Genomic DNA, 24,730 nt, shown 5'->3' with positions numbered 1-24,730 from the left:
GATACTCACCAAAATATGCCTTTTATTGGCCACAAAGCATTTGAAAATTGTTTTATGTTTTATCGCCACACACTAACTTCTTTTTCAAAGTCTGACATCTCCTTATCTCCCAGTTTTACCTCCATGTATGTATGTGTATTCACCCACCTGTGCTTTTATTCCCTGTTTTGAATTTCAGGAGAGTTTTCTGGGCTCAGGAGGTTAGAAGCTGTGGGAGAGTATCACTCACCTGTGCCTGCAGTGTGCAGAGGGCTCTTTCCTGCAAAGTTCTTCTGTGTTCAGTCCCTCCTCTTCTCCTCTCCTTTCCCAACAACCTGGACATACCGCAAAGGAGGTGCTTCTCACCATGTACATCATGACCTGGTGATATGTTTACACATCCCCTCACCCCGACTGTAGTCTTCATGAGAACAGTGACCTTGTCTTGTTAAGTTTGTATTTCCTGAGTCATACACAGTGCCTGACACATAGTAGGCATTCACTGCATGCTTACTCTAGGGCTGGATTTCACTTTGGTGGCCCAGTGTCAGGGCTTAGACTGAGAATACTCCCATAGTGAAGGACCTCCTGGAGTTTCCACTTACATATTGTTACATAGAATGGTATGATGTGTGTGTCTTCCTGTGTGTGTTCAGGGGAGTGTTGTATTTGAGAAGGGACTAAAGAGAGAATTGAAAAGAGAATAAAATTCTTTGGCCTTCCTGATAAATTGAACTGAGAAGGACATGAACTTTCTCTCTGCTCTGAACTCCTTTTGCACCTGCTGCCTGTACCACTCATCTTAGTACTTAATTAGCACATTGCCTTAAATTAAAGTCGCCCAGGATCATAGAGGGGTCTAATCTGCATAGTTACCTCAGGAATTCTGTTATGCCATAGCAGGTTACACGGGGTTCTGTCTTCACCAAGGCTCCTCAGTCACTGGGGAAGAACTGTGATAGGAACTTTGGGGAACCCAGGAAAGGAGCTGAGAACAAGCCTGCCCTGCATTCCCTTGGGAAGGTGTCCTAGGAAGTCAGAGAATTTATCCTGATGTGGGAAAAGTCAGAGGACTGTGCTGGACCTCGGCTCTCAGGGTGAGGAGCAAATGAGCAAGGTTTCCAGTGGATTTCTCTGGGATTACACCAACTCTTCCTGCCTGGCCAATCTCAGAGATCAATGGAGTTGCAAACATTTGGCAATTGAAAAATGCCACAAAAACTGTTCTCTTGGGTGGCAAACCTCCTTTTCACTTGGGGAAGGGGGCACAGGTACCTTCAGCAGAAACCGTTGGAGGGGGTTCCTAGGGGAGAAGGGCAGAGATGTGTGGGCAGGCCCCAGGGCCTTGGTAAAAGGGAGCTGAAGCCTGGAGACCAGCACTCTTCTCTTACTTCTTTCATTAAGCTGCTCTGACACAAAGAAAGAGGTGGATACACTGAGGCCCTTTTCACCTGAAGGACACCAGTGGCGATACTAAGTACATTGCGAGCCAAGAGGATTCCTGGTGCAGGCTTGAGTCAACGCCCTTGGTCTGAAATGGACTGAGAAATTAAGGTGACAGTTCTTATTTAACCAGTTCTTTTTTTTTTTTAATTTTTTTTTTCAACGTTTATTTATTTTGGGGACAGAGAGAGACAGAGCATGAACGGGGGAGGGGCAGAGAGAGAGGGAGACACAGAATCAGAAACAGGCTCCAGGCTCTGAGCCATCAGCCCAGAGCCCGACGCGGGGCTCGAACTCACGGACCGCGAGATCGTGACCTGGCTGAAGTCGGACGCTTAACCGACTGCGCCACCCAGGCGCCCCTAACCAGTTCTTTTAATAAATCTACAAACCATAAAATAATAAGGAACAGAGCCTTTTATTGAAATCATCACAGCGCTAATTCCAAGCCTGAGCTTTATTTGTTGTTCTGTTGTTGTTGTGATTATTACCATCATTATCTTCCCTGGGCTTTCTCTGAGCAAGTGACTCTACCACCTGAATTTTTAAAAACGCCAATATAACTGATGTATATTAAACAGTTATATCTTTTAACCAACACATGTAATTAAACATACAAAACATCCTGTCACACCCATTTGCCAAGGCAGTTGCTATGTTGCAAATTATGGCCCAACACATCCTCTGTTTCTCTCCAGCAGCTTGTCTTCCTTGGGTTGCCTGGTGCTGGATTTTCTTCTTCCTTTTGCTTCCCACAGCCATGGTAGGAGCAGGGCACTTAGACTTTCCAGATGATCCACTACTTCTGATTACCTGCACCATTGCTTCCCAACATTATTAGCCTCTGTAATCAAACATTGACTGTATACTTGTCCATCATGCATCCTCAGTTAAGTTCTGAGGGCGGAGGCGCTGTTTGATCAGTTGAGTGCCTAGCACGGTGCTGAGCAAATTGCGGGTGCCCTGGACACACTAACTGGATGCCAGACTCCATGCCAGATGCCGGCTCTTTGATTTGGCGCCTCTCAGGTCTGTTTAGCCACAGTTCACATCCACTGAGATTTAGACCCTGTTTTATAACCCACGTTCTTCTGATCTTGGTGTGAAGAATGTGCTGGAACAGCTCTTGGCTATGACCCACATTAATATTAAGAGCCTCTAACAGTGGACAGAGACCAGAGATGAGCTAGGACTTTCTGTCCTAGGCATGAGGACAATTCAAGTGTATTAGTCCATTTCCCCTGTCACCTGTGACTGTAATGCCTAATGTCCCCGCCCACCCCCATCAGAGTGCCATTCTTTTTATTTCTCTTTCTCTCTGGAATGGTGTATTTTTTAAATGTAAATACACCCAGATAGGTAACCTAGTAAGTAGTTACTAGCTTCTTAGTGTAAATAGGCTTAAGTACCAAATTCAAATGGGATTTTTAAGATGGGAACTCAGGTAGAGATTAAATGTTTGTTTAAATATCTATGGCTAAAGGACCCATTCTACATGGAGACCAGGATAAATGAAGGCCACACAGTTTGAAAGGCCTTTAAGGATGAACACAGTCCCTAATTTGGCTTTAACTGAAGGGCAATCAATGTGTAAGTAGAGATGGTGGGAGGTTAGTATGTCCAACCTCAAAAATAAAAACGAGGAACAGAAATCAAATGTAGTTTTCAGCTACCATCTGAAGGGGAATCATAATTATAGCCTAGAGACTAATGCTGTAGAAACTTTGAAGGTTTTCTTAAGATTTGTAACTTCACTGTCTTTATTGTCAGTGTTAGTTTTTTTGGTGTCCTTATTTTTTTTTCAGTAGTTATTAAAAGTAAACCCTTAAAACCAAAAGGGCCTTTATGGTTATTGTGGGGAAAACAAGGATGAGGAAAGAGCCGAGCAGACCATTTTCCACACCAGTGCCAGATCTTTGGGAGAAAAACCACATAGATGATTCATAAAATGAAAAGAACAGAAAGGGGGCTGAGGAAGCAGACATAAGTCTAAGAAAAGACTCTGGGCTTAATAATAGAAGGGCCCATTTGGGGGCAGAAACCAAGGCTTTCTACATCCTCCAGAAGGTAAAACAAAGCCATATTGGAGAACAGGTACTGAACTGAAGAGCAGGGGAAGTCTAGACTAGCAGAAAAAAGAGCTAGCCAGGAAGTAGGGGAGGTACTCTTTCCGTGCTGTTTTGTCTAAGGCTGGCCTCCAATAAAGCTCAAGGGAGTAACTTCCCATGAGGTCCAAGGGCCTCCAGAGTGGAAAGAAAGCTCTTGGTTTCAATTCCAGGCATGTACGCTTCTTCTTGAAGTGAGTTTAGATCACGTTTCAGCAAGTGTCCTCCTGCAGAGAAAGGTCTTCATGTTAAAAATAAAGTTCACTGGAGACACATTTGATATTTCCAGTGGCATTTCTACCTGTCCAGCCTGGGGAGGTCTTAGCTCCATTGTCCATCACTGCCTCACCACACTCCCTCATGCAATTCAAGTTGCTGGGTTTAATCTATAAAGTTTTAACAGTGTGGAGCCTAATTGTTTCCAAGGTCACCCCTGACACTGTGCATCCCCCGCTGGATGGTACCACATTCCCAGTGCTGATTTGAACTTGAGAAGAATAGAGGTAGAGTGTTTTTGATGTGGGGTGAAAGGATTATGGGTGGGGGGGTGTGAAAAGGTATCTTTCAACACCCTTTTCTTCCCCATGGGTTCAAATCCCTGATGTGCTACAAACACATCGCTTGTTCTTAGGCAGTGAGGTCAGAAGCTTGCCATCTCAATTTATCTGCTTTGCTATAGGATTCATGACAAGTTTTTTTTTTTAAAAGAAAAACGAACAGAGTGAAAATATGGTTTGGTTGCCTCATATCAGACATATATATAGCTTATTGGATATGCATTTTTCATTTATCTGTTTGTTGGCACGAATGTTCCGTGACAAATTTGATAAATATAATTCCCCTTTAACCTGGGTTGGGTAGATATTTCAGGCTTCCATGTTGAAACAAAACAATGAGAACTTTAAATATGCATACTTCCCAAATTTTGCAGTGAACTTTGGATTTTTATAATGTGATATATTACCAGAGATTGTAAAAATAAATGGGAGTGTAGTGAATGTCATTCATAGAATGCCATCCTTTTAAAACTGAATGGTACTACAACATTCTACCTTAATTCTTCCTGAAGTCATCTTTTTTAAATGTTTATTTATTTTGAGAGAGAGAGTGAGCAAGAGAACACAAGAGAGGTAGGAGCAGAGAGACAGGGAGAGAGAGAATTCCAAGTAGACTCTACACTGTCAGCACAGAGCTCGACTTGGGGCTCAAGCTCAGGAACCAAACCTGTGAGATCAAGTCCTGAGCTGAGATCAAGGGTCCGAGACTTTACCAGCTGAGCCACCAGGCGCCCCTGGAGGCATCTTTTGAAAGTGTCTTGGAGATGACTGTCCCTGATTGGATTGAAGGCAGATTTGGGCACGTGTGAACCCTGTGAAGGATACAGATGCTCAACCGCTCCACCCCTTGGAATGGGAACAGAAATCTTGTGAGATCTGCCTAAATTGGTAGCAAACTAATTAAATGGAGAGGCAGAGTTACACAATAAATCTTGCCTGGTATAAAGCAAGCTATGTGTAGGAGGAAGCGGGGGCGCCCTGTGGAGGGTGGAGAGACAGGCCAGTTTAGCAGAGATGGCACCACGGCAGATTTGATGAAGATGCTCTCAGAAGTAATTGTCGCTGTCGCTTTTGAACCCTCTGGAAAAATAACCTGAAGCACCAAGAGAAATGAATTTTCCCTCAAGTCACAAGGGAAGAAATCCTCAAAATGACGATTTTATTCCCCACAGCGGAAGAGAGAGAAAAAGAAAGAACTGGAAAGAAAGAAGTATTTTGCTTTCTTCTGCTTGGAAGTTTGAAGAATGAAGCCCACAGTCAGGAAGAGAGAGTCACCGGGTGGAGGGGATGGACGCAAGAAGGAACTCAGATGGGCCGGTATCTGGAGTGATCTCACTCTAATTTTCTACATGAGTGCGAATACAGCACGGGACCATCAATCACAGTCACAGCCAGCTCAGAACGTCACCTTTCGCTGCTGCTCCTCTCACCTCCTCCTTCCCAGCCTCCTCCCCCTTTGAAAAGCAGGTGTATTATGTGTGACTAGAAATTTGACTTGCTACTTTGATATGCTATGTAATTTATTTTTTGTTGTCGGGCTGTTTTCTTTAAACTAGTCTTACATTTCAGCTCGTCTGGGTGTTACTCCTTCTTTCTCGTGAATTTCAACACACAATTCGTGCAGACTCCCTTAGCAAACGTGTATTGAGCAGGAACTATACTGCTCTGTTAAAACCTGCTTATAAATCCTTCTTATTGAAGTCTAAGTGGCCACTTGCTTAAAATGCCACTTGTTCTTGGAGATACCTATATTTTCAAAGAATTTGAGGACTTATGGCTGGGAAGTTATGTCAGAGAAGAGAGACTTCCAGGGATGATTTTTGCTGGGGAGAGTATCTGAGACCAGAATTCTCCCTCACCTCCCATAGTGGCAGGAGGGGGAATGATAGGGGGCCGCCATCCTTCGGAAAGATGCCCTTTGGCTGCTTCCTAGGGGGAGGAGCTGGGGGATAATGAGGCTACACTGTGGCAGGAAAGCAAATTCCTTGTCTAAAACGGACTGTTTGGGGTTTTTCTTTTTAAGGCATTGCTTCATTAGTACATCCCTGTCCGTCTCTCTGATCTTACGCTTCTGGCAGGCTAATCAGGAGGCTGTAGCTGAATCATCTATTGTCCGTGGGGCACTGGCCACGCTCAGATGCATCGCCTTGTGTGAGAGCTCTTTGGCGAAACTGGTTGCGTTCTGCCCCGGTTGCCATCTCCCAGAGCCCCGCAGCTGCTGGTTACCATGAACACCTCCTTTTGGTTTTGTTCTCAGAATGTCACAGTGACCGGCTTGCAGGTGGCATCCTGCTGTAGATGCTGGCACAGATTTTACACCAGTATGCTGCCTGTACTGATTTTTCCCTATTATTTGTTGCCAGTGAGTCATTTTGATCTACCTCTCCCTCCTCCTTTTTCCTTTCCCCATGCATTGGGCTTCTTTGGAATCACTCAGGCTCAGTAATTAGAGAAAGAAACACCTCCTTTAATGCTAATCCCAAAATTTCTAGGTTTCCTTGCACTCAGATTCCGCCATGAGTAGCCTGGGCCTTCTGCATCTTGCTGACTCCCTCTGTCCCCGAGCCCATATGGCCCCGAGGCCAGCCAGTCTTCCCGGCTTTATGCCCAGCATAAACATGATTTTCTAGTCCTTCTCTTCTGCTGAATCTGCTGAATGTGAAAATCACATGGATCCCACTGACGTCAGACTTTGGGTTGTAATACTCCAGGAGCTACCAACCCCTGAACAGTCCCATGGCCCTTACCTCTCTTGCCGCCATTCATCAGGAGCAAGTTGACTTCACGTTGAAATAAATGAGTTTTTCAGGTGCTGCAAATAACATTTGTTTTCTGTCCGTGGGAATATGAGTGTGGGATGGAGTTGAGAAGGACTGGGTTAGATTTGGGGGGCCATGATGCTTAGTAAGGAGTGAATATGATTTCCTAGGAAAAGTAACACAACAAAATGAACTCTTCGGAAGTCCCAAGAAGACCTTCTGGAGCCATGTAGAAAGGGTGTGACTTCTGTTGCAAGAGGGAAATGTCAGTGGAGCAGTGAGGAGGCAGTGGGAAAGCAGATAAGAGAGACAGCCTTATATTCAACAGTTATGTTGAGACTTACTTTGCGCAGTACTCATTCTAGCACCCAGAGAGCAGGAATACAGCCAACATTTACTCTAAGGCAGTGTTCTAAGTTAATTTTTACATGCTTTGTTTCATTTAATCCTATAGCCATGCTACAGTGGAATACAGTAATATCTCCACTTAAAGAAACTCCTTATCTAAAATGACACAGCTAGTGAGTGTTGAAACCAACCTTTGAACCCAGACAGTCTGTTTCCAGAGTTTCACTTTTAACCTATGCTAATTCTATGTAATGACAATACTTCTGTCTCAGTGCCTTTTCTAATACTAGCATAAAGTATGCTCAATGCTTATTTGCTGAAAGAAAATCTCTTCTCAAGAAAGAAAATAAACCCAATTAAATCTTATCAGAGGAGGGAGTGAAGGATATGGGATGCGGTCAACAGTGACTTTTTCTCCCAAGGACTGTAGTCTCAGCTGGGTGGGGTGTTCAGGGTGGGGACTACATAGCACTGTGGAAGGGACCAAGATGTCTGCTCCATGTTTCAAAGGACGTGAGTTAGGACAGAGTTGGGACACAGCTTCTCCACTCTAGCCACTTTAAACCTTTTAGTGTTATTCCTTGGTCACACCATGCAGAGTCGCCCCTCCATGTACTGGCTCTTATCTCCTATTGCTTGCAGTGCACTCCCCTTTCTACCCCACAGGACAAACAATAATTGTCTAAAGATCACCAGTCCTATATTATTTTTCCTCCACTTCACCTTCTCGATTCAGAAGTAGCTATCTTTTCACATTTCAGTTTATATCCAACTTTACCATTTTGCCGTGTAACTGTTTACGATCTGTTTTCCCCCACTCAAGTGAGCATTTTGGAGGCAGGGTCATATTGCATTCATCAGTATATCCACAATACCAAGAATGTCTGTAATACCAAGCATAGTGCTGGATGCATACTAGATGCTTATTAATACATATTACACTGAATTTGGTTTCTTGTTTGCTGGACTTTTCTTAGTGCTCCAGAAGCTCAGCAGGCATGCATGGGTGCTCATTGGCAGAACAATTGCAGGAACCTCTCATCTTAACTGGCCATCAGCCACAGCCACCTACTGCATGGGAAGGTCAAGTTGATCTAAAGATACAAGATTGAGTGGAGAACAGGCATATGAAAAGATACTCAACATTACTAACCATTAGGGAAATGCAAATAAAAAGAACAATGAGAGGTCTCCTCATACCTGTTAAAATGGCTATCATCAAGAAGACAAGACACAACAAGTACTAGCAAAGATGCGGTGGAAAGAAAAGCCTTATATACGGTTGATAGGAATGTCAGTTAGTCCAACCACTATAGAAAACAATATGGAGAGTTCTCAAAAAATTAAAAATAGATCTACCATAGGATCCAGCAATTCCACTTCTAAGGGTGCACCCAAAGGAAATAAAAACAGAATTTCACTAAGATATAGCCACACCCCTGTTTATCACAGCACTAGCCAAGATATGGAAGCACCCCAGATGCCCATCAATGATGAATGGATGAAAGAGATGTGATACATATACATAGTGGAATATTATTCAGTAATGAGAAAGGAGGATAGCCTGCCATTTGTGACTACGTGGATGGGCCTTGAGCACATTTTGCTAAATGAGCTTTGGCAGAGAAAGACGAATACTTTGTGTATCACATGTGGAATATAAAAAAAAGTCAAATCTATATTAAAAAAAAACACATTAAAATTGTGGTTACCAGGGGATGCAGGATGGGAGGTGGTAAGATTGATGGTGTTTAAGGGTATAAACCTGTAACAAGTATTAAATAAGCTGTAGAGATCTAATATACGTTATAATAAATGTAGACAATAGTATTGTAGCATAATGATGTGATAAATATTGCTTCAGTGGTAATTATAATATGTGAATGTATCAAAGTAACACACTGTACACCTTAAATTTACAAAGTGTAACACATCAAATTTATTAAATACAAAAAAAAAAAAATAAAGATGCAGGATTGAGGAAGAATATGTCATGAACTTGACTAAATGATTTTCTTAACCAGTGTCAGCCCATTGAACTGTCCCTTCAGTTTTAACTGTTCCATCCATCCAACCAGCTTACTCAGCTTTTCCGGGGCCTATTACTTGATCTGAAAACATTGGCAACATTTTGACCTCCCATCCAACTTTAAGCCTGTTATAGATAATGCGTTTTCTCTGGCTTAGGTGACGCGTCTTGGTTATATCGGAGAAACATTCGTTATGTCTATGTCTTGGCTAGTATCAGCCAGAATTGGGAATGTGCCAGCTTTCACTTCATTGCTAACAGACTCCCTAATTAACCTGCTAAATCTAGTGCACGATTCACTGTTGTTTTAGAAACGACATGCATAATATGTACACTTCCTCTACGCTGTTTTTTTATATGTTCAGGTTATTAGATAGTCAAATTCTCTTGGGTTGTGTACTGAACCTTCTCAAAAGAAGTGAAGATTTGAGAAACACCCAGTGGAGTTTGGTTTCTTTTGACAAGACTCACTTTTGCTACATCTTCCCCTTGATAATTGAGTTCTTCTTTGCCCTACTATTTAAGTACATCTACTCACTTCATCTAAAGTGTCTCCTTGTAATGTCTCCGTTCTCATAAACTACTATTTGTAAAATAAAAGGCTGGAGAAGCCCCTTGGGGGAGTTTTTAAAAGAGGTCTGTATAGTGAGAGTAGAGGCCATGCCTTTTCATGGTGCTTGGGCTATGCATATGCATGCCTCCCCTTTGTCATGCTTGAAATAAATTTGCTACCTGTGTTTTTACTTCATGCTTTGCACATAGTGCCCCAAATTGCCACTCTTTGGGAGGCTAAGCCAAGGACGTTGTGTTCCATTTTCATGATGAAATGCAGATTTCCCATTGAACCTAATCAACCTTCATTTCAAAAGGTTGACAAGGCAGATACTTAAAGAATTCAGTTGGTTAAATTTATGGTACTGAAAAGAGTCCATTCCAAGAATATTCTCTGATTCCTAAGCTGTGGAGTTTTATTTGATTGTGAATTAAATTATATTTTTATTCACTTCAAGTCCTTGCTTTGCAATTTTGTGTCCCTCAAAGAGAGACAAACTTGTTGACAGTCAGTGTTGGTCTCTGTAACATTCTGTCCTAGATTGAAAAGATCTACAGTCTGGCAGTCGTGCTTCCACTGGTTGATTTTTATACCAGTTAATAGATTTGAGATTTTTACACGAGAGAGCATGATATCTTTGTGGTCGGGAAGGAGAACTAATGTACTTTGAAATATTAACCATGTGCCAGGAACTGTGCTGGGTTTTATTATGTGATAAATTATTTTCTAGAAATTTTGTGGGTGGGTGCTATTATCCTGGTTTCACAAATAAGGGTATCTGGACTCGGAGAGTCTTTTAAGTTCTTTGCCTAAAGCAGATACTTAGCAGAAGAGTCAGCATTTGAACCTAGACTTGTCTTTCTACAAAGCAGGCTTTTTTATATTTTTCATTCTACCAAACTCTTCCTTGAAAATCCGTGTTCCCTGGGGCAGCCCAGCAGCACTGAGAGTAACGAAGGAGACAACACTTTTGCCTGTTTACCCTCAACGTGACCTCAGAATTCGTCTCAATACAACGTCTAAGTAGGCACCACCAATCAATTAGTGTTAGTTATGCACGTTGAGAGTTATTTGGCATTCCTGTGTCTAAAGTTATCTCCACAGCATGCAGGTGTGAACTTTATTGCTAGACCATAGGATCATAACCCTAACCTACTCTGCCAGAGAAGCAACTCTAATGAAAAGGGGATGTTAATACAGAGCTGCAAGATATGAAGCCATTGACGTGGAGAAGCAGGGTGGGTGCTAACAAGAGGCATTAATGACATAAATAAGTGACACACAGAGAAATCATGTTGTTTGTCATTCATCCAATTTTGAGTTCCTCCTGCTCAGAGGCTTATTAACTTTGGAACTATCTCAGAAAGGTATATAAAACCAGACTTCTCTCCCATTCTAATTTATTCTTTTAGGTTAAATATGGTGTATCATCATGCACCTGCATGAATCCTACATGATTGCTTGCTCCCTCTCACATAGTTTGCACATGCTCCTTTTTTTTAAGGTTTCATTTTTAAGTAATCTCTACACCCAACATGGGGTTTGAACTCAAAACCCTGAGGTCAAGAGCCATTTGCTGTACCAACTGAGCTAGCCAGGTGCCTCTGCCCACGCTCCTTAACATCATTGTCTCTTTGGTTACCCATCCAGGATCCATCTTCTGCCTTCTAGATCACATCAGTATCCTTTGCTCACCTCTTCCTCTAGCAACATCAGCATCCTAGTCATACACTTTGAACATTCAGGCCTTCGCTAGCATGGGAGATTTGTTCAGGAGTCAGGGTATCCTAGACTACGGGTGGCATATATGGCTTGAGTCCCAAGGTCAAACAACATGGCTTGTGGATAACATTAACAGTAAAAATATGCATGCCTTTCTCCCCACACTCACAATTTTGGAACACTTGACACACTATGTCTGTGCAACAAGAAGGTTTATTTTCCACATATAACTCAGCCTGCTTCCAAGCAGGGTTAATATTGTCAACAGCAAGGTCTTCATTTTTCTGAAGTGCAGAATAGGCTTGGTTATGTGAAGTTGAGGGTACAGCCCTGGAGCCAAGAAGAATTGCTTTGCATAATGAAGGGGAAAGAAAGTTGAAGTTTCTGGGGCAAGGAAAGATCCAGGAGTAGTGATGAGCAAAAGGGCAGTTGTACAGTCATATGCAGAGAGACCCTCAGGATTGACATGGCTGAGAGGGGAATTTGAGGTACAGACATGTTCCAGAGGGAACATTTAAGAGGTCTGCAGTGAGAGATTGTATGTAGAACTTCTCTTTCATCATTTGTTGATGCCAGCACCTATTTTAGGATGATTGGATTTTTGATGGGATTTAGAAAGGTGCTAAGTTCTATATCTAGGATAAGGCAAAAACAGGGAGTAGGTTTGTGTGAAGGAGCTGCAGGAATTGTGGAAGGGGGACTCAAACAATCCAAGATTATTTTATTTTATTTTATTTTATTTTATTTTATTTTATTTTATTTTATTTTATTTTATTTTATTTTATTTTATTTTACTTTTTTTTTAAGAGAGAGAGAATGTGTGGGTGAGCAGGGAAGGTGTGTGGGGATGTGGGGAGGGAGAGAGAGAATCCCAAGCAGGCTCCACACTAGGTGGATATGTGCGGCTGGATATCACGACCATGAGATCATGACCTGAGCCAAAATCAAGAGTTGGATGCTTCACCAACTGGGCCACCCAGGTGCTCCTAAGAGAGACAATTTAGAGTTTGTATGGGATTGTTTGAATCAAGGTATCTACATTATCAAGTTCAGCCTTTCCCAGTATGGTTCCTTGCCTAAAGCATAGAACACAGAAAAATGATTTTAGGAACTGTTTTCTCAAGATTGATATGACTAATATTATTCTAGATGCACTGAAGAGCAGCCAAATTATTACATACCTTGTGGATGCTTTAGGCAAGATTTGTCAAAGTAGTACTGGGACCACATTCAGCCCACTGCCTGTTCTTGCATTTATGTATCGTCTGTGGCAGCACTCATGCTACAGCAGGAGAGTTGAGTAGTTGGAACAGAGAACGTATGGCCCACTGTTCTGTGTTCTTTTACAAGGTGATCAGGTGCTGCCACCAGAGGAGCCACATGAGAAAGACACCAGAGTGCTCAAGAGGCAGAAGACAGGAGGGGCGCCTGGGTGGCGCAGTCGGTTAAGCGTCCGACTTCAGCCAGGTCACGATCTCGCGGTCCGAGAGTTCGAGCCCCGCGTCAGGCTCTGGGCTGATGGCTCAGAGCCTGGAGCCTGTTTCCGATTCTGTGTCTCCCTCTCTCTCTGCCCCTCCCCCGTTCATGCTCTGTCTCTCTCTGTCGCAAAAATAAATAAATGTTGAAAAAAAATTAAAAAAAAGAGGCAGAAGACAGGAGTGGGTGAAGTGCTTAGGTCACTGCCTTATTATGTTTCTGCTGGAAAGGCAAAGCAGAATGAACAGTTTAGGATTGGTTAGTTTGAATAATTTCAGTGGGCTTTGGGCCATTGGGTTAGTCTCTAATTGTTTGCTTCCTGGACCTGGGATGATTAAAGTGGAAGCATATTGCCTTTTGGGGAGCGCTGGCCCGATAGAGGAAGTATGGCTCTAGAGTGCGTAGTTTACATATCAGAAGAATGTTTCCAGTTGGGCCCTTCGTTTTCTCTAAGAATTGGCTAGTTCCGGGATTGGCATCCAGAAAATACATCCAGAAAAGTTTTTTTAAGGTGTCAAAACATTGCAATATGCATAAAATTAAAAATATATACAATATACTGACAAAGTCTAAAATATGTTCTGTCTGGCTCTGTAATAAAGTTTGCCACTGCATGCTTTAGGGCAGTAGATCTTCATTAGGTCTTCATTTTTTAGTGAACCCCTGTTGAAAAAGGCTGACCTAGTACATCTGGGTCACCAGATGACCAACTTAGAATGAAATCGCCAACTTAGAATTGAGCTGGGATTGTGTCCCTTCCAAGAATGCCAAGTTCTCAGATATGTACAGCCAGCGAGTAGTTATTTATTACATAGAGGATGCTAGCCTTCACCGAAGACTATAATTGAGATTAAACGTATCTGAAAGAATCTAGAGCAAAAGGAAGGAAATGTGGTTGCAACTTTTTCAGAATGCCACTCAGTTGACGCCCTGACCTATGAATTTGAATCCAGCTCAGAAAAGAGTTCCCTTGAAGGAACCCTTCATGGCCATGGGTTTGTCAGAGCTGAGGGGAAACTCAAATATACACGCAATCCCCTTTCTCAGAAAGAGAGGGTTCATTCTCCAAATGAACGCTAATGCGGTGATGGTAGTCCCAACCATCAGTATTTGAGACCCCCTTTGACCCACCCTGCAAATACAGAACCCCTTATTTTGCCTTTTCCCATTGGAGCCTGTGTACCTGGCACCATGGACAAAGTTGATGTGGGCTGTTTAGAGATATAATCTCAACTGGGGCTTCGTGTGCAGATATTTACCAGTCCTGTGCCTCAGTGGCCCCACCACTGCCTTTCTCTGGGGCATTGTTTAATCATAAGAAACTATCCTTTGATAAAGCTTTTACCCTTGCCCTGACATCCCTTTTAGCTAGAGCATTACCCTTGGAAAGTTCCTAAACTTAAAGTTGTGGTTGTCATTTCTGAAGTCTGTGCCCCTAAGCACATCTGCTATGTGATTCTTATTTTTCCTGTGCATTTGGATGTTACAGGCCTTAAGTAACGTTTCTTTCTCTCATAATTTTTTTCTGCAATAATGGGATATGCCTCTGGTGCTTCCTTTTCCTTGCTAGTTCCCCTGTGCCTTAGAAAGTCCTAGCTAAGGCTCTGACAGTTTAACCTTCTTCTTTAGTTAGTTCCTTTCCTTCTCTACCCCATGGAAGGCTGGCAATGTTTACTGGACTGAGTGCTCTCTTTTCTCCTTTTTGATTTCTGGCCTAGACAGGAGTGATACTCAATATTTAACCTTCAGTATAGCACAGGCACCAACCAATCAAAAGAGATTCTAACTAATTGATGCATAAGGGTGTGTTGTTATGAACCAGTGCATTGTTGCTGAATATCAGTCCAGCCCTAGACACTGGCTTTTAAAAAATTTATGCTTATATATATTTTTTTTCTTCCGGGAGCCCTTACAGTGAAACATGAAAAGTCCGTGTTTTCTAGTCAATAAGATCATCTATTTTCAAGCAAATCCCCATCCAGCTTCTTAACCCTGAGTTGGTTAACCTCATCTAGGAAATATTATCTCAGCTGACCAACATCTAAAGTAGTCCAGGATTCCGTCTTTCGTTGTCTTTTCCAGGTCCCTGTTAATATGTTTTATTTGTTCCTCTCATTTCCTTAGAGGCCAGATTTAACACAATTTTGAGCCTACTCCAATAAATGCCTGCCCTCAGTGGTATGCTGGAGCTGGCTCACGTAGGCTCACAAGAAGTTTCATTGTGCACATCTCTTCCCAAGTCCGTGTTCAGTGATATTGGCTTCAAATCAGCCGTGGAGGGAGTATTCAGAAATCGGCAAACACTACAAATAAGGCTATTACTTTTTTTTTCTTTCTGGAGAGTGGGTTGTTACACATTAACCATCACAATACTGCATCCCCAACTATAATAACTGAGTGACCTTGAAACTCACCCCCAGTTAATGCTGTGAGTATTTATGTTGGTCTTTATTAAAGTTGTCTGTTTTTATTCTGAAACCCTTTATATAATGTCCCCACGCTCCAGAGTTTTTCCCTAATTGCTCTTACAAGCAGAGACCATCTTCATCTGAGCATTGGCATTGAGCATTTTGTATATCTAGGCTCCCTTTAGGGAAACACTACTGGTCAGACTAGGCCCTTGCTCTCTTGTTCTGTGGAATTTCTTTGGACTAGAACGATCCTTTTGCGCATAGAACAAGTAAAACATCCCTTCACCTTTCTGAATCCTGTCTTTTGGAGCCACTTGACCCTGGAACATCTGTTTTTCCCTTTTATATCTGTCCATTGGCCCCAAGATTTTCTTTTCTTACTTGGTTTGGTTTATGTATTCCTCTAAGATCTCCTAAGGAAAGCTTTTCTTCCTTTCTCTGAGAGCTCCTGATATGATAATAAAATAATGCGTATTTTTAAAGCAAATTAGGGGTCCCTGGGTGGCTCAGTCTGTTAAGCATCTGACTCTTAATTTTGGCTCAGGTCATGATCTCACAACAGTAAGATCGGGCTCCACGCTGGGCATGGGGCCTGCTTGGGATTTTCTCCCTCCCTTTCCCTTTGTCCCACTCCTGCTCTCTTTCTCTCAAAAAATAAAACAAAATTAAAAATTAAAAACAACAACAACTTAAGTTTCTTTTCTGCTCAAACTCGATTCTTTGGGACTATTCAGATATAGGCCTTTTTTTGAGACTTTTTTTTCAATTCCTTAATCCAAGAAGATACTGTGTCTTTCATGAAATAAAAATGTCCATTGATAAAATCTACCATCTTGGGAATCTAATGTATAACATGGTGATTATGGTTAATAATACTGTGTCATACATTTGACAGTTGCTAAGAAAGTAGATCTTAAATGTTCTTATTATGAAAAATAAACGGTAATTATGTGACATGTCAGAGGTGTTAGCTAGCAGTATAGTGGTAAACATTTTGCAGTATATCTAGTATACCAAATCAAGGCATCATACACCTTCAACTTGCACAATGTTGTATGTCAATTTTGTCTCAGTAAACCTGGAACAAAGTAAACTCCACTGTCCCTCTGTAGATGAAGGCAAAGTCTGGGTCTTTAAAACCTGAAGCCATGGTCAAAACTTATATAATTAATAAATCTAGAGCCAACCAGTATTGTGACCCAGAGGACAACCATTGGAAACATATAACATGCTGCATAATCTCGGAAGTCGCCCCTCCCCACTTCTCACACTTGGCTCTGAACACAATTCAAAATAGCATAAAAGAGCTAATTCCTAGAATGCAATTCACCTCTTTTCTCCTAGTCATCTTTCAAGCATAAACTTAAATATCACCTCTATAAAGACTTCTCTGACTCCCAGTGGCAGAGTCTTCCTTGTGTACTTTCTCCATTCTGTTTTATTACACTTGTATTGTGTAATAACTCTTTCGTTCTTCCACAATACTAGTAAGTCATCTTAGATCAGACACCTTTTATTCTTCTTTATATTCCCAGAACTTAGGACAAGACATAGCTGGAACTTCATAATGTTTGATTAGTGATAGAATGCAACATTTTTTTCTAGCATTTACAAGTTTACTTAAAAAATTAAGAAGTGTCATGGAGAAACTAATGTCATTGGATTCAGTGTTCCACTTGAGAGCTATTGAACTTTTCTCTCTGGTCCAGAGTAGAACAAACTAACGGTAGTTATGCTATCATCGAGAGGAGTCTTGGTTTTCTTGTCTCTCTCTAGTGGGCCAATAATGTGCTTTGAGTTTTACAACCCGATGGTGATGGGAGATAGATGCGGAGTAGCATCTTGCTTCGGTGATGCAGTGACTTAGCCTAATCGATTAGCACACCCATTCTTTTATGGCCTATTGAAATGAATTTACGACTTCAGAAAATCAGGATTTCACTCTTGGCTGTGCCATTTAACACTTATGTGTCATCTAATCTTGGTGGGGTCTGGATCCATATCCAAGAGTTAACTTGAGGATCATACAGGAGATGTTGTAAACATTTATTCTCTAGAAGTCAGTGTTTCTGTGTGATTGACTATTGCTAGAGTCAGGGGGAGCTAACTGTAGATGTGGACCCTGAATAATACAGAAACTCCATGTAATTATGAGACATGTGCCATTTCTCCTCTGACATTTCAGGATATTCATCTTTCTCAACACAAAAACAGTAGTTAACCTGGAAATGGCCATGCTTCATGGCTCATCCTGAAGTGAGTTTTTTTTTTTTTCTTTTTCAAAAGTTAGATACAATTTCACAAGCTTCTCTGCCTCTAAGACCACACAGGCTTTTTTTCCCCCCTCCAAGTCCCCCTCTCAAATAAAATACTTCAATCTCTTTCTTGTGATTGTGTAACTCAGAAATGTCTAAAGCTATAAGCTTCAAACTTTGCAAGGTTGTCATCTTTACTATGAAAGAAAAAAACAAGGAAAATTTGAAGGAGAAAACTTCCACTGTTTTTTTTCTTTTAAGTTAAATATAAAAAATAACATGGAGTTGTTATTTACATGTTTTCATTCTCCTTGCTAATAACATCATTGTATTGCCTGAGGAGATCCCATATCACCATCCTATTGACATACAGGATAAAGACATACTCCTATTCTAATCAGGGATGATACATAAAGTTTGTTCTAGTCTTGCAAGCCATAAATGTTTCTCATCTTCTGTTAGACTAATTTGTATCCAGGTCTAATATCAAAGTCAATTATGGTAAGTAAGAGAAGTGGTTGTCTTCAGGGTACCTTGCCACCCCAGAATCCTCCCCTATTTTAGCACAAATGAAATTCTAACTTCAGATTTTCCTTTATCTAAGCAGCTATACTTTTTGCAAAAAGACAAATAGTGGGTATTACCTGTGGACCACTCTGAGCTAATAAAGAATCTGAAAATATATTTAAAAATTTTTTTAATATTTATTTATTTTCATGAGAGAGAGAGTACAAGTGAGAGAGGGACAGAGAGAGAGAGAGAGAGAGAGAGAGAGGGAGGAAGACAAAGAATCTGAGCTGTCAGCTCAGAGCCCAATGTAGGGCTCGAACCCATGAACTATAAGACCATGACCTGAGCTGAAGTCAACACTTAACTGACTGAGGCACCCAGGTGCCCCTGAAAAGAATTTTTGAAGGGAGTTGGAGCAGGTTGTATATATATGTAGACTGTGTGTATAAAGATTAGCAAAAAGGGGGCTTAGAAGGTAGAACGAAGAGGATGAAGAGGTTACCATTTAATTGACCTATTTTATGTATGAAGGAAGGGACGTGCATGAAAACCTTTGTTTGTGAGTAACTTGTTCTGTGAGTGTTCTACAAGATGAGCAAACATTTATAATAAATTTTAACTTGATAAACAAATGATATCTTACAATATGAGTAGTACATGATACAGAATATCACATGATCACCACTGAGCCAATCGTTCTTCTCTCTCTCTCACTGTGGGATTGTGGGTGATCATCTCACATGCTTGGATGCTTGGTCTCAGGCCTCAGTGTTTGGTGATTTTTCAGAACGTTGGAAGTTGCCGGCAACTGGTTACTAGTGTATTTTTTGTCACTTCAAAGCACCTATGGACGGTCCTATGCTTTTCTGTACAAGAGTAAGCTTAGGAATGCTTTGCTTCATTCTAGGTAAGGCTTCCTGCAGACCTTTCTTCTGCTGCCTTATTGCCAGTCATATTAAATACAGTATGTGACAAAAGTTTATTTTTTTATTTTATTTTTCATTTTTTAAAAGTTACATCCAGGGCGCCTGGGTGGCGCAGTCGGTTAAGCGTCCGACTTCGGCCAGGTCACGATCTCGCAGTCCGTGAGTTCGAGCCCCGCGTCGGGCTCTGGGCTGATGGCTCAGAGCCTGGAGCCTGTTTCCGATTCTATGTCTCCCTCTCTCTCTGCCCCTCCCCTGTTCATGCTCTGTCTCTCTCTGTCCCAAAAATAAATAAACGTTAAAAAAGTTACATCCAAATTAGCATATAGTGCAACAATGATTTCAGGAGTAGATTCTTTAATGCCCCTTACCCATTTAGCTCATCCCCTCCTCCCACAACCCCTCCAGCAATCCTCAGTTTTTTCTCCATATTTATGAGTCTCTTCTGTTTTGTCCCCCTCCCTGTTTTTATATTATTTTTGTTTCCCTTCCCTTATGTTCATCTGTTTTGTATGACAAGAGTTTATTAATACCGTACTGTTGTCAACATCCATGTGAGTGTATACAGTAGCCCCCATGCAAAAAAAGATTCCATTGAGCCAGTAGATAGCAGTGATTCCATTAGTGATAGTGAAAGTCGTCGTATACAATATGCCTCCCTCACACCAGCCACAAAGGTTTTTAAAGGTCAGTGCAGGTTAATTTATTTTTCATTATATTTTGTATTTTCTTTATTTTGCATTATATTACACTATTATAATCATTTTATATGAATATTTTTGCATTGTGGAACGAATCATCTGAGTTTCCATTGCTTCTTATGGGGCAATTCACTTTGATAGACAAGTGCTTTGGATTACAGCATGTTTCCAGAACGAATTATGCTCACAAACTAAGGTTTTACTGAACTTAGCTGCAGTTCACTTATAAGGAATGAGAACTCCAGAGGGCAGTCTCAAAGTATAGGGAAGAGCCTGGAATAGACAAAGCAACATGGAATGTGAGATGAAGAACAGAGAGATACCCGGAAGACTTACATCTTTGTCTTTGTCCAAGAGTGACAAACATGTGAGGCATGGCAAGTTTGACTAGCTGAGGTTTCCTATGGAATGATGCCCAGTGTCCTTACCAGATTTAGTTAGCAGCCACATCTCCATGTACCAAAGACAGAGGAGATAGAGGTCCAGGTGGCCAGTGAACCTCCAGGTACTCTTTTGCCTAGATTTCCTCACCAAGAGCAATTCACGGTTTGTATTGGCTAGAAAAAAAAAAGAAAGAAAGAAAGAAATTTAAAAGCAAAAGATCTAGTGTTGTTGCAAAAGACGTGACTTACAAATTCTGCAATTTGACAATAAGTTTCATATATTAAAATAAATAAATAAACAAAAAAATTTTTAACAGAATTCTATGTATGGGGAACTCAGAGTTGAAAAAGAATGTTGGGTATTTGGGCTGCAGGAAACTTGCTCAAGTCATATTAGTAGTGGACGTTTCTTGAAAGGGCACATGTGACAGTAGAGAAGACAGTATGCTCATGGGAATCCACATTCCTAGGTAGTGCTCAGCACTAGAGTCCTCTCTAGTGTTCCCCTGGGAGTAAGAATCTACAGTTCTGCCCTAACACTGTTAACAAGTGTCTGGTACTTTCTGTTTATGCTTCTCCTTGTGTCTTTTCTCATTGGCCATCAACTCTTGGGATATCCAAAGTGACTAGACAGATTCTGGAGTTAAAATACCTAGTTAAAACACCTAATTCTATTCCTTACTAATTGTGCATGTTACCCAACCTCAGTCTTCTCATCTCTAAAATGGAGGCAATAGTGATACCTCATTGGTTGTTTTAAGAACTAATGAGTTTATATTCTAAAGCCCTATTGCTAATATATTCTATCTATTTTCCCCTCTTCTAACTCTGGAGAAAGATACTAGATTTCCTAGAAAATTGCATTACCTCTATTATGTAGGGTTTTTTTTTTTTCTGAGAGTATCAGATGGGTGGTGACCAGTGACTGACCACAGTTGTGTCAGGTTTCTGTGATGTCCAATCCGTGGCCAACCCTTGTTTATAAGACACCCTGTGACCATTTTCATTAGGAAAAGGCTGTGGGTAGACAATTTTCCTTAGAAGGGATTATGAGTGTGGCAAGCTCTGACTGGCAAGCCCATTTTGGGAAGAATTAGTGTAAAAAGGATGCTTTATCTAATTAACTAAATCTGTCCATCATGGTGCTATTAAAATCTCTGACCCTTCTTTCTTTCTCATTTAACTCATGTAATTAGTCCAATTATGTGTTTCTTCAATTATTATTATAATTATGTATTTTTTATTGAAGACATTCTTAGATGGTATGATGTTGACAAAATGATCTTTAAGCTTCCTTTCCATCTTGATAATTCAGTTAGGATGTCTTTACAATGATTCCTGTTAGTTTGGAGGGCAAGGGCCTTGTCTTCTTGTTTATGGCTACATTCCCAGCATTAGAATAGTGCCTGACATGTGATAAGTGCTCAATAAATATTAGTTGAATGAATGTATAAAAAGAAGATTTGGAAGAGGGAAATGGTCAGGCAGAGTGATGCTGGGCATACATTTTATGGTCTTTCTCTAATGTTTAATGTCTAATGTTTTTCTATTATAAGATAGAAAATTATCCATCATTCATTGTTTTACTGGTGTATTTTCCTTACTGGACCAAAATAAACCTTCTGGAGGTCAGTTCAATAAGCTAAGCCAGGCACTGAACAGGCAGGAATAGAGGATGGAGATGTTTACACCCAGAAGTTGAACTGGTGTATTGCTGATAACTAGAAAAAGCATCACCGAAGTCACTCTGCTGTTGCCATGGATACTATCTTGGGTGCTCTGAGATGTCATTACACAGTGGAAAGAGTCATGCAGAGTTGGGCTCAAATCCCAGGTCTGCTCTTCTTTGGCTGTATGTCCTTGAACAAGTTATTTAAACTCTAGAGCCTCAATTTTCTTATTTGTAATAAAATGCAGAGTTGGATTGAAGATGATAATGGTGGTTACCATGTAGTAAACATTTTCCATTACCCAGCACTAATCCTTCTCAATTATTCTATAAGGTAGGTGTTATTATTCCTATTGACAGATGAGACACCCAGGGTACAGAGAGGCAAACTAATTCGTCAAGGTCATAACAACTGATAATAGGTGGAGCTAAGATTAAAACCTGGGTTTGGCTTTTGCCTCATACGTTGAATAGAGATAATTTATGTAATGTACCTGGCCCATACGGGCATTTAATAAGTGGGAATGTTAAGATTACTTCTCAGTATATACTGCCCTTGGGACTTTCTCATCCTCAGTGTTTCTTCCCATGTCAGAGAGATTGAAACACCCTCCTTTCCACCTCACCCCATTTCTTTACACAAACTCATGAACTTCAAAGACCTTGTAAATGAAGTAGACAAGAAGTGTCTACTTTTTAGACACTGCCGGGAAAGGACAGTCCATTTCCTTGGTTTGAGAATCATTTAGGGGTTCACATGTATCTTATAGTGGTGTGCTCAGATCCCCAACAACTGGGTAAAAATGGGTCAGGTAGGCCTTTATCCCTAAGTAAACACAGAAAAGTGGGTGTTCAAACCTTTCTCCCACTCACCATCGTGCATCAGCATTGCCTTTTCAAGTGTTCTGCACTATAGCCAGGAAAGATTCTTTATAAAACCAAATTTGATTCTGTTCTCTGGATCAAAGAAATGATTACACCCTGGAGGGCTAAAACTATTATACATGAGGAAAGAGAAGAAGAGGGTAAACGCTGAGATGGGGAATAATTACTGCCAAAGGTGAAGGAGATTGACTGGGAGCATGATACCTGTATAATTGAGGCAAAGTGAATATAAAATCTGTGCTTGTTTCCAGCATGCACATTCAGAGGTCCTTGGCGACTGGTGTGTACAGCAGGTGGGGTGCTTAAATGTTTGCTTCTCTTGGATATTTGCTTTTATAATCTGCTTTTATAAGGCCTATTTAAGGAGTCCACTTTACTGCTGGCAGGGGAGTGGAGCACAATAAAGCTATATTTAAGAAACAATCCCAGTTATCTTAAGTTTCTTATGGCATTCTTTGACTGTTAAATCTGCAGACGAAGGTAATGTGCAACTCTCTCCCGACCTTAAAAAGAATTTCTGGTTATGGTTGGGTTTCCCAACAGAAGCTCAGATGGTGGGGTGAGTGGCATGGGAAACCAGAGAACCTGACCTGGATCTATCTACATGCGTAATATTCTGCCTCTGTGCTTTCTGTTCTTTATTGGGAGCTGGAGTTTGTTTTCTGACTGCTCTAGGAACTTATTTCAGGGTCTCCTTCTGGACTCTGGGGAGAACTGTGTATCCCAGCCAACAAACTGTATTTGACAAATAAAGGGCATATCAGGGTTCTAGTTGAAGAAATTTTGTCTCAGATCTTGGCTTCTTTACCTACCTTCACTTTCTAGATTGTCAGTTTATTTCCATGATGAGACTATGCTCAGTCTGTGTGTGATACGGCTTATCAAAGGGAGTATGCCGTTCTCTGTGAAGTTTAGAGCTCAGCCTGGTGTTCCCTGATCCTTTTTCCTCCCTCTTCTCTTCTTCCTCTTCCTGGAAGTCCTGCTTCTCCCCCTCTCCATCCGCTTCCTCCTCTTTCTCTTCTTCCGCTTCTTTCCTTGGTGTCCTTGCCCACACTTTTATTTCTTATCTATTCTACTTTCTTCACTTCATTTGTTACTTCACCTTGATTTTTTCCTCCATATCTCAAGCCCAACTCATCTTCTGTAGTTTTGTCCTGCATGTCTGTTCCTTCCCCCTCTATGATATTTTCCATTTTCTCAAAGTAATATTATTTATCACATTTTCAAAAGAACATGCATCATTCATGGTCATGAAACCCCCAGGGGACAGAAGCAGAAGTGAAAAGCTCTGTTCCTCAACACACAGATGGACTGACAAGAGGGGAGGACTAGCTCCGGGACCCCAGACAAACTAGCCTGGGCTGAGTGCTCCCCAGTCTCCTCTGGATGCTTCTGTGGGTCCCACTCAACAGGAGACATTCACCTGTCTGACCCTTTAGAGCAAAACTTTGAATTAATTTGTCTGCTGGGTTTTGTTCCCACCCCCAGTAAGTCTGTAATTATTTGCTCTTGAGGACAAGCATTAATATTGTTAAAAGTGCTTGCCCACTCACCATGCTCAGAAACATAACGGGAGTGGCAGCAGAGACAACACTGCAAATCGTTGTTGAGGAAAGCTTTGATTCTGAGAAAAGCAGAAAATCGGTGGTGGGAGCCAGACAGAATGAGCACTGGTCAGCAAAAGAAGAAAAAAAAACCATGGGGTGCAGACCTCGTGAAAGGTACCATGAAAAGTACTGCAGCCAGAATGAGTAAAGAGGTAGGAGCAAAGCCCGTGTGGCTGGTGAGGGACTGACACAGATGGGCAGAGCAGGAAGGGGAAGATTGGTGGGCAAGAGGGCCAAGTTTGGAGACCTATGATATACTTAGAAGTGCACTTCCCAGTCCTCCTTCAAAGAAGAAATTGTTGCCCCCGCTGCAGGGAATGCTCTCTGCAGACAGCTTTCAGCTCTCAGTCCATTAAGGGATTGGATTAGCTGCAGAGAGCCTCTTGTCAAAGGCCACATCTTCCTGAAGTGACCT

General features: G+C 41.4%; 1 long non-coding RNA gene across 1 annotated transcript in view; it reads left to right on the top strand.

Moving 5' to 3' along the window:
• LOC122476264 overlaps positions 1–24,730 on the top strand; it is a 352,279-nt gene that overhangs the window by 186,100 nt on the left and 141,449 nt on the right. The gene's annotated exons all lie outside the window — the stretch shown is intronic.

The sequence above is a fragment of the Prionailurus bengalensis genome, chromosome E4 (assembly GCF_016509475.1).
Source record: "Prionailurus bengalensis isolate Pbe53 chromosome E4, Fcat_Pben_1.1_paternal_pri, whole genome shotgun sequence".
NCBI classification, from domain to species: domain Eukaryota; kingdom Metazoa; phylum Chordata; class Mammalia; order Carnivora; family Felidae; genus Prionailurus; species Prionailurus bengalensis.
This window is presented reverse-complemented; position numbering and strand designations above follow the sequence as displayed.